The 9,939-nt window shown below is 35.1% G+C and overlaps 3 long non-coding RNA genes across 8 annotated transcripts; 1 reads left to right on the top strand and 2 right to left on the bottom strand.

Moving 5' to 3' along the window:
• Positions 1–930: 930 nt before the first annotated feature.
• LOC123719763 lies at positions 931–3,839 on the bottom strand. Of its 4 annotated transcripts, none has more exons than XR_006755857.1 (6): positions 3,756–3,839; positions 3,369–3,603; positions 3,026–3,164; positions 2,334–2,661; positions 1,724–1,906; positions 933–1,287 (listed from the first exon to the last, which is right to left on the bottom strand). It is a non-coding gene; the product is annotated as an uncharacterized LOC123719763 (long non-coding RNA). The 4 variants fall into 4 exon arrangements; XR_006755856.1 differs by having other exon boundaries at positions 2,334–2,648; XR_006755854.1 differs by having other exon boundaries at positions 931–1,287; positions 2,334–3,164.
• Positions 3,840–3,869: 30 nt separating this feature from the next.
• On the top strand, positions 3,870–7,091 carry LOC123719764. 3 transcript variants are annotated; one of them, XR_006755858.1, is made up of 4 exons: positions 3,870–4,355; positions 4,744–4,880; positions 5,030–5,154; positions 6,987–7,091. It is a non-coding gene; the product is annotated as an uncharacterized LOC123719764 (long non-coding RNA). The 3 variants fall into 3 exon arrangements; XR_006755859.1 differs by having other exon boundaries at positions 3,871–4,355; positions 5,030–5,128; XR_006755860.1 differs by lacking the exon at positions 5,030–5,154 and having other exon boundaries at positions 3,872–4,355.
• A 406-nt stretch (positions 7,092–7,497) lies between these two features.
• On the bottom strand, positions 7,498–8,944 carry LOC123719765. The gene is made up of 3 exons (XR_006755861.1): positions 8,240–8,944; positions 7,785–8,159; positions 7,498–7,557 (listed from the first exon to the last, which is right to left on the bottom strand). It is a non-coding gene; the product is annotated as an uncharacterized LOC123719765 (long non-coding RNA).
• Positions 8,945–9,939: the final 995 nt, after the last annotated feature.

The raw sequence follows: 9,939 nt of genomic DNA, 5'->3' as shown, positions 1-9,939 counted from the left end.
GGGAGTTACACTCCGAGAGCATAGCCAGACGCAGGCACTCTCTTCTACATACAGTTATTCGTTTCATAACGATTAACTAAATCATGGGAGTTACACTCCGAGAGCATAGCCAGACGCAGGCACTCTCTTCAACATACAGTTATTCGTTTCATAACGATTAACTAAATCATGGGAGTTACACTCCGAGAGCATAGCCAGACGCAGGTACTCTCTTCAACATACAGTTATTCGTTTCATAACGATTAACTAAATCATGGGAGTTACACTCCGAGAGCATAGCCAGACGCAGGCACTCTCTTCAACATACAGTTATTCGTTTCATAACGATTAACTAAATCATGGGAGTTACACTCCGAGAGCATAGCCAGACGCAGGCACTCTCTTCAACATACAGTTATTCGTTTCATAACGATTAACTAAATCATGGGAGTTACACTCCGAGAGCATAGCCAGACGCAGGCACTCTCTTCAACATACAGTTATTCGTTTCATAACGATTAACTAAATCATGGGAGTTACACTCCGAGAGCATAGCCAGACGCAGGCACTCTCTTCTACATACAGTTATTCGTTTCATAACGATTAACTAAATCATGGGAGTTACACTCCGAGAGCATAGCCAGACGCAGGCACTCTCTTCAACATACAGTTATTCGTTTCATAACGATTAACTAAATCATGGGAGTTACACTCCGAGAGCATAGCCAGACGCAGGCACTCTCTTCAACATACAGTTATTCGTTTCATAACGATTAACTAAATCATGGGAGTTACACTCCGAGAGCATAGCCAGACGCAGGCACTCTCTTCTACATACAGTTATTCGTTTCATAACGATTAACTTAATCATGGGAGTTACACTCCGAGAGCATAGCCAGACGCAGGCACTCTCTTCTTCATACAGTTATTCGTTTCATAACGATTAACTAAATCATGGGAGTTACACCCCGAGAGCATAGCCAGACGTAGGCGTAGCTGAGTCGGCGATGCCACTTAATTTCCCTGGGAGGTTGGAGGTTCCATCTGGCTGTTACAGGGATATTCAGTTGCGCAGCTAGGTTTAGTGTCTTCGAAGAATAATAATTTCAGCGTATTAAAAACGCTGCTACTAATTGCCTAAGCTAGTTTTTAATTGGACCGACGTGGGGTTTGGATCACATCCACAATTACAGATGTCAAGTATTATTATAATAAGTGTTTATACCTCTTTCCTGTCGGTCGAATCTCCGTTCAGTCGAAAAGCTTGTCCAGCGACAGTTGTTCCAGGGGCGTCTTGTCATCATTCATCTGAAGGTAAAATAAATTATATAATTACTAGAATATATAGAATGTGGTTTTAGATTTGAATTTGATTTACACTTCGGTCTAAGTAACACGTGGTTGGCTAACACCAAAAATTAAAAAAGTTCATACTTTAGCCTCAATAACACGTGGTAATCATGATATTGAATTGTAGCTTATATGACACGTTTGTCGGTTTACCATAGCAGTGCCATCTATTGATCACTTACTCAATTCAGTCGAATAATTGTGACTGTCAATTAATTATAGACAAATAATTTGCAATAAAATAAAATTGCGACTATAATTAAAGATCTAAGCTACCCTATCTCTTAAGTTGGACCAGACCGCTCACGGTGTGCCAATTTAATTTAAAATCGGTTAAGTAGTTTAGGAGGCCATCGCGGACGGAAGTACTTTTCAATAAAATTTTGAAACTTACTTTGGCAAATATTCCAACTGCAACCGAATGGCTTAAAATTTGATCTGCTAGGCGCTCTTTGATTTTCTGTTTGCCATTCTGTACTGGTTGTAAGTGGTGCTGGGTTAAAGCTGGAGCAAACACGGTTGGGATTCTCGCGATCTTTATTATAAAACTCCTCTATGTGGCTCCACTTTACTGTACCTGCAATGGAAGGTTATGATCTTATTCTCAAAACAATTTTAACCAATCACAGGTCAAGCGGCAATAAGAAAATAAATATGGTACAGCAGAGGTACATCAATTATTAGTTATTTTAATTAGGCAATAAGGCAATACTAACAACTACTTGATGCAGGGAAATAATTGCCAAAGGCCACTAGCGGATAAATAAGTCAATGGATAAATAAGTCATAAAAAAGTTTTAATATCTTTCCGCTGTTCAATTAATTAAATTATTATACCAACCTATGGTTAGTTTTCTGTTTATTTGTATATCTAGTGTAAATTGGAAATACCGTTTAAAAAAAAATTAAATCTTTAAACATGCACTCAAGCAAACAAGCCAATGTAAATTTGTAAAAATTAATATTCAACCACATTTTGTATAATATTCTAAAGAAGTGGTTACCTCCTCGACAAGAGCTGCTGACTTGTCTGCTGTGTCACAATCTCCTGAGAAGTAAAATGCTATTGGCTGTTTCCAGCATTTTCGAACACCGATAACCATGAAAGTTCGACTATGGTTTGCTATCACAGTAGTACGGCCTTAGCATTGAGTTTTACGTTATATGTCAGATTTTTTCTTATTGACATTTCATCAAAAGCCATTTTACATAAATTATCATTGACATCTTGGTCTTTTGTGATTTCTTTTACTGTCTGTATTACTGGGCTGTTGATTCCACATACCATTGGAATTTTGTTCAATAATGCCTTGAGAGAGCTGACAAAATAACCTAGTATTGTCTTTGGTTAACATAGCTTTTACACATTGAAAGAAACCAATTTTTTATACCGGATTAAAACTATTTGTATTATTATAAACTTATAATTATGTATAATAATCCAGTTAAAAAAATATTTTCTTTCAAAATAACCTAATCAATAATATAAAACAAAAGTTTGATTTCTTATAGATGCTCAAGACGTTCACTTTATCATCCAGTGTCCATCTCATTCCAGTTAATTTTCTTATAAAGTTTTTCAGTTGGCTTTGTAATAGTAAAGAAAATGAATTATTTAATGTGCTTTTTAATATTTCATTGCTAGGTTCGTTTGATGTTAGTACACTTAATATAGATCTTTTGGAGTTTTTATCACCTTGAAACTTTTTTCAGAGCCTCACTATTTCAGATAGATTTTTTCTGCATCTCTTAGACAGCGTTTGCTTTTGAGGTGTAAGTTCACTGAACTTTTTCACGTCCAAGTCCTACAAAATACCTTTGCTAGTTGATGGTTCCTGGAAAATATACAAAAATAATTGAATAAAAAATTCGAAAAAGATAACAAATCCAATAAGTGGATGGAGAAAATAGAAAACTTTTAATCATCCATATATCACCTAGATGTGTGTCAGAAATGTACTGCCTACCTCTATGTAAAAAAGCATGACTATAAAAATTTGTCTATTTGACTTAGGTAGAATATGAATGTAAATACTCACTTGGATGTCATAACTTGCTCTATATGGACTACAATGTTTGTTTTTTAATTGGTCTATATCCTCCTCTATTCACTCTTAATCTAACTTGTTAAGTCTTTTCCTATCGCTGCTGGTAAATGAAGATTCATTCAAATGATTTTCACATAGTATCCTATGCTGGGCATTCACTGTTTTTAATGATTCAATGGATGTCCCATCACCATTAGGAAAACAAAATTTAGCCCAAACTTTAACACTAAAAATAAAGTTTTCATTAGAAATAGTTAATAGTGAAGCTGTTTTGGATAATCTTTCCAATATGGACCGTCGATTTAAATGCCCATTTTTTTGTAGATAGTACTCACTAAAAGAAAGAGTTTTGCAAAGATTTAGGTTGCGCAAACTTACGGTTCATGAGATACATTTATTAAAACTTTTCACACAAATTGGTAAGTAACAACACGCAATTACAAAATATATTTGACAAATAATTGATGTCAAACGTCAATCACTTAGTGTAGGGTTCCGAAAATTTTCAAAGTATCGATACTACTCTGGTATCGACATTAAACTTTCTAATATGGATCATCGGTTTAAATGCCCATATTTGTTTTGTAGATAGTACAAAAGTTATTGAAAATATCGATACTACTCGGGTATCGATACTTTTTGGTGATCACTAAATTTGTTTTTAAGCCATTCATTTTGTTTAATGGCGTCCAGTCATCGTTTGTCACCCTTGCAGTAGAAATCGTTTTACGTACTCCTATAAACTTACAACGTTTGACTACCATGGCGTCTCCGAAGCCCATTGTTTGAAGAGTTAAGTGAAGTGCAAGTGTTGGACTCAAATTAGCCGCTTGTCACGGCCTCCTCTTCTGCGCCGATCCTTGACGAACCGGTTGCTGGTCCTAGTGGGCTGACTAGTCCTGGCGAGGAATTTGCTGCGATGCCCAGACTTACTAGGTCATCTGGCAGAAGGCTTAATCCTTACTCGGATGAGTTAAAGTAAGTTTTGATTTATGTTATTTCAGGTCAGGTTATAAAATAATAAATCATTAGTAAAAAAAAAAAAAATTGCTTACTGGAATTTTGAAAAAGTTGGATTGCATAAGGTCTGTTGTGGATTTTAAAATGAAATTTATAGCTGAAAATTTTTTTTTCATTGTTTGTAACTTTCTGTATTATCTAATTCTGTATTATCCTGTACTTTTTTAATATCAAAAAAGTACCCAAAACCGAATCAGAGCACCCCACTATCCACATGGTCTTGTCTGCCCTACCCCTAGAGTATATATAAAAGCTCCGAAGTAGCCGTCAACCCCCTCCCCGCCCCTCTAAAACCTCAAATATCGACGGTCCATATTGGAAAGATTAACCGATCCACTTACTTCAGAGGCCCATTCTCGGACGGAAGAGGGAACCTATGCAAGGATAAGGAAGAATCTTCTTTTGATGGTATACCGCATTTTGAGTATTTTCCCTACCATGTTTTGGCAAAGTACAACACAAAATCGTCAATATGACTTACCTGTAAGTGAAGTTTTATTATACATTGAGCTTTGAGACTTTAATACTACCCTCAGTTTTCATTTGATTGAAATTGTAACTACACGTGTATAAATCCAGTTGTAATGTATCCTCGAACGAAGGCGTACATAACCAAAAGCGTCGCGTAACAGGTAACGCACGGCCGCCGCCCTAACGACCACTTGTCGCTGGATGAGACAATGAACTGCTGCAGGTATCGGGAGAAGATCCATCAAAGTCTAATACTCCAGGTGAAGACATACAGTTTGATCTTGCAGTAAGCTTACACTTTACAACTTTTATCTAAGTATTCTAATCAATGCACCCAATTTGAACCCAGAGGAAAAGACCGCAATCTCAAACAGGATTAATATAGGACGCAGGTTTCAAATGAAACCAAATGCTACAGCTACTTCTTGTTTAGCAGAGGCCACTCACAGTGTTCTTGTCTGCGGAAACAAGAAATATGTACCTATTAAAATTACTTATGGATACGGATTCCAATGTGACACACAATACCAAGACTCAGTCACACGACACAACTTTATTCTATATAGGTATACAAGTACCTATTCAGTAAGCGATTAGTTGACTACAAGCTCGCATCAAAATCAGAAAAGGACAAAGAAGGTCAAAAAGAATTTAATCATAGGCAAAAGGGGAATCCAGGATGAAGGAGCTTGCTCACAGCCTACTATAGGCAGTCGCGTCCAGCGCCGCGCGCGCCACCTCGCGCTCACTGGTAGTTTATCAAAGAATGTTATTCACTTATTACTTGTGATACAACTCTATTATCGTGGATAAAAGGTTATAAAATACCTTTTTCTTGGTCAGCGATGTTCCTAAAAGTAAACTATATTCAGAGACTGAACAAAGCAAATTCGAACAATCTATAAATTACAACAAAAACACTCCCGCACAAGGCGTTAACCGACAGATAACCGTTTGGCACCGTTAGGTGGCTATCTGAGGGCCGCAGGTAAACCCGCGTTCATAAATTGAAGCGAAGCGACCAATGAGAGGGCGGCAGGCAGCAAGGCAGCGATCGGACTGACCAATGAGAGGGCAGCAGGCAGCAAGGCAGCGGTCGGACAGCGCGTGCGCACTGGCAAGCGGCGATGACTCACACGGAGCGAGCGAGATGGCACTACAGCACTGATGACTCACACGGAGAGAGCACTGGAGCAGACATCCGCACGGGTCGGCGGTCGGAAGCGAAAGTGGCCCCTGCGCATGTGTCACAACCTCTTTTATAATCACAACTCCCTCCTCCGACTCGACCATCCCACTTCGGGAAAATGGTCGAGTCAATTCGTAACAACTCGTAAACAACCGAACGAGTCAAATGAGTAACTATTGCACATGCGCACTTGTAGCAAGATTCTTAAGAATATGTTTCATAAAAATGTTTAGAATTTAGAATAATTAAATTAATATTAGAAGCTAACACAAGAAATATTAAGTTTATGTCCTCCAGCTACACTGAATGTTTACAAAATATTCAGGACGCTAGAACACTTCTTGAAGCTAAAGGATTTATTGTAAATACTGAAAAGAGTAATGAAATTCTTGTAAATTCTTGGGTATATAATAAAATGTAGAACTTAAATCTGTTAATATGATAATAATAAACAAATTTTTCAAAATCTCGCACAATTAGATGGCTTACGTGCCTACCTCTGCCTGTCCAGCAGCAGAATATGGCTGGTTTTACACGAAGGGTCTAGAGAGTAAATATTTTAACCATCGATAGTTTTACCGGACTTACAATGGTATCGTGCGTCAGACCAACCTATAAATTAAATTAAATCGGTTGACTTTTGTTAAGAAATGTATAGTGATTCAATTCAATTTCCTCATCTTACTAAAATTACTAAAGAACTTTGGCGATGGGGCGAAGGCTTACACGGTTTCCTGGTCAATTTATTTAATGGCTTTCCATCGTTTGCTATCATATTTAAAACGTTAGGAAAAATTATTAACGGCAATGAGTTTGGCATCATATTTGTTTTCCTGTGGACTACTCGAACGTGGTGACCGCTTTTCAGAAGGCTCTTAGTTTCGGGAACCATAATTTTCTAACCTAATGAAACTTATCTCTCATTCCAGCAACCGAGAAGAGTGCCTTTGTCATCAGTGTCATCTATAATATAAAAAATGAATCGCAGAATGTGTAGGTAAGCGCATAACTATACAAAGCCTGAACCAATTGTACCAGTTCTGTTTTTTTAATGTTCGTTGAAGTTGAAGTTGATGGTTTTAACATTTTCATTGGTTTACATTTATAACATTTGTTTATAACATTGGATTACATATTAGTAATATATAAGAGTATAATGAAATAAATTTTATATTATGTTATGTTTTATTTATTTTTCCTAATATTTCATTACATTACATGGTTATGATAAATAATAATTTAATTTTATAGGTAGATTAACGACATAACTTATTAAAATTTTAACTAACTTTCTTCTCAGAAAAATAAGTACTAGTATTTTATATGTACAAAAGGACATTTAAATACAACATGTTTGTTTCTGCTAGAATTAAGAAGAATATATTAATTTTCCAAAATAATAAATAAACCTTGTTCTTTCAGTTACGTCTTGATTTCCTTCATTAACTTCTTGACTTGAAACTGTATCAAGTGTTGGAACTAAAACTTCTGCCGGTATATCTACAAATTATAATCCTTACAAATATTTTGCATAACAGCTGTGGCAATAACAATAGCTTGAACTTAAGCTAGTAATAAATACAATGTTAAAGCGACATTTCCATACTCCAAATTTTCCGAAAAAGACAAATATTTTAACCTTACATCATGTTTCATTTGGGTCACATATCTTGCAACTTTTTGACATAGTATAATTATTAATACTCTAAATTATACTATATATTTACCTCTCTATAGTATTCCTATTCTTAATGTGTACTTCATCATATCTCTGGTCAGTCAGAGAAATGGTGTTAATGAATAAGGTATATTTGAGTAAGCACTATTAACAACCATCCAGTGATTTCTCAGTAGACCTGTACGATATTAAGCTATAAACAAATATACCTGTTAATTTAGTTGGCACATTTATCAAGTTCTACCTTCTTATCAATAAATTTGAATTAACTTGTAGAACTGAGTTTACAAAAGTTGTTGCATCATGAGCGGCACCAGGCCATGGGGAACAACATTAATATATTTTATTTCTGCATCACACACAGCTTGTACATTTAAAGAGAAATATCCTTTTCAATTACAATATTATTCACCAATTACGTCACCTAAAGAAAATAATGCTGCTTAAAATTATTACAACTTCATACTATAATGTACAATGTTAAATAATATATAAATTACTTACATGATGATTGAATTCGTAAATGTGGCATAACAAAAAACCACAAATAAAATATTTCAATTTTTTTGGTTCAACAGTTTATGTGCATGATAAGTTATATAAGACAAAATTCGATGTTAAGTCATGGAAAGGTATTCTTGTGGGATACGAACCAAACGGTTATAAAGTTTGGAATCCTAAATGCGAAAAATTTATTACTGTCAGAGATGTCATAGTAGATGAGACAAATTACTTCAATCCAGGCCTGCGTTACGACCTGAAGAGAATATAGTAAATTCTCATGATAATGTTAACATTGACAACATTTCAAAGTCAATAAAGTCTCAAAAAACTGACAGATATAAATCAGATACCTGTAAATCTGATGATTATGAAGTTCCTCAGAAAATTCGCAAAACTAACCATGACATCGTCGAATTTGAACAACCAAATGCACATTCTGATGATCTTTCAGTGGTCGTAAATAATGAGGACACAACCAGTTGTATTGAACCACGTAGGAGTGATAGGCTTAAAGTCGTCCCCCTATTTCTTATAAAGAAATCGATGATAACCTTATGTGTGCTAGTTCAATTTTGTGTAAAATACCAAATTCGTTTCAAGAGATTAAAACACGAGACGATAGAGTTCATTGGGAAGGTGCAATTAAATTCTCTATTTTTAAATAAAACATGGACTTTAGTACCACGGCCAGATAACAAAAATATTATAGATTGCAAATGGATGTTTAATATAAAAAATGATGAATTCGGAAAGCCTTTACGCTATAAAGCTCGACTCGTTGCTAGGGCTTTTAGCCAGGAATATCTCATAGACTATAATGAGACTTTTGCACCTGTTGCAAGAATAGCTAGTTTTAGATTTATTATTGCTTTTGCTAATCAATATAATTTACTTGTACATCACATGGACGTAAAAACTGCATTTCTAAATGGGGTACTACAGGAAGAAATATATATGAAAGTTCCAGAAGGGGTGTCTTGCAAAAATGGTTATGTGTGTAAATTAAATAAAGCATTATATGGGCTAAAGCAAGCCGCTAGATACTGGTTTGAAATTTTTGAACAGTCTCTTAGGCGGGAGGGTTTTCAGAATTCATCAGTAGATAGATGTATTTATATACTAAATAAAGGAGATATACAGAAAAATATATATGTGGTACTTTATGTTGATGATTTGGTAATAGTGAGTGCTAATGTAAATACAATAAACAGTTTTAAAATATATTTAATGAGTAAATTTAAAATGACAGATTTACATGAAATTAAATTATTTCTTGGAATTAAAATAACTCGTTGCGATGATATGATAATGTTAGATCAAAGTGCTTATATTAAAACAGTTTTAAATAAATTTTGCATGCAGGATTGCAACAAAAACCTGCAACTACTCCTATGGATAGTAAACTCAATTATGAAGCACTAAACTCAGAAAAAATTACACTGCTCCATGTCGCAATTTAATTGGTTGTCTAATGTATATAATGCTATGTACTCGACCTGACTTAAGCACTAGCGTTAATATATTAAGTAGGTACACAAATTAAAATAATAAAGAATTGTGGCAATGCCTCAAAAAAGTGCTTAGATATTTAAAAGGCACAACTGATTTTAAATTATGTTATAAAAGGTGTGAATATAATAACATCTTAACTGGGTATGTGGACTCCGATTGGGGAGGTAATGATGTAAAGAGTACAACCG

The sequence above is a fragment of the Pieris brassicae genome, unplaced genomic scaffold (genome assembly GCF_905147105.1).
Source record: "Pieris brassicae unplaced genomic scaffold, ilPieBrab1.1, whole genome shotgun sequence".
NCBI classification, from domain to species: domain Eukaryota; kingdom Metazoa; phylum Arthropoda; class Insecta; order Lepidoptera; family Pieridae; genus Pieris; species Pieris brassicae.
The sequence above is the reverse complement of the archived record's forward strand: the minus strand, read 5'-3'. Positions and strand labels throughout refer to the sequence as shown.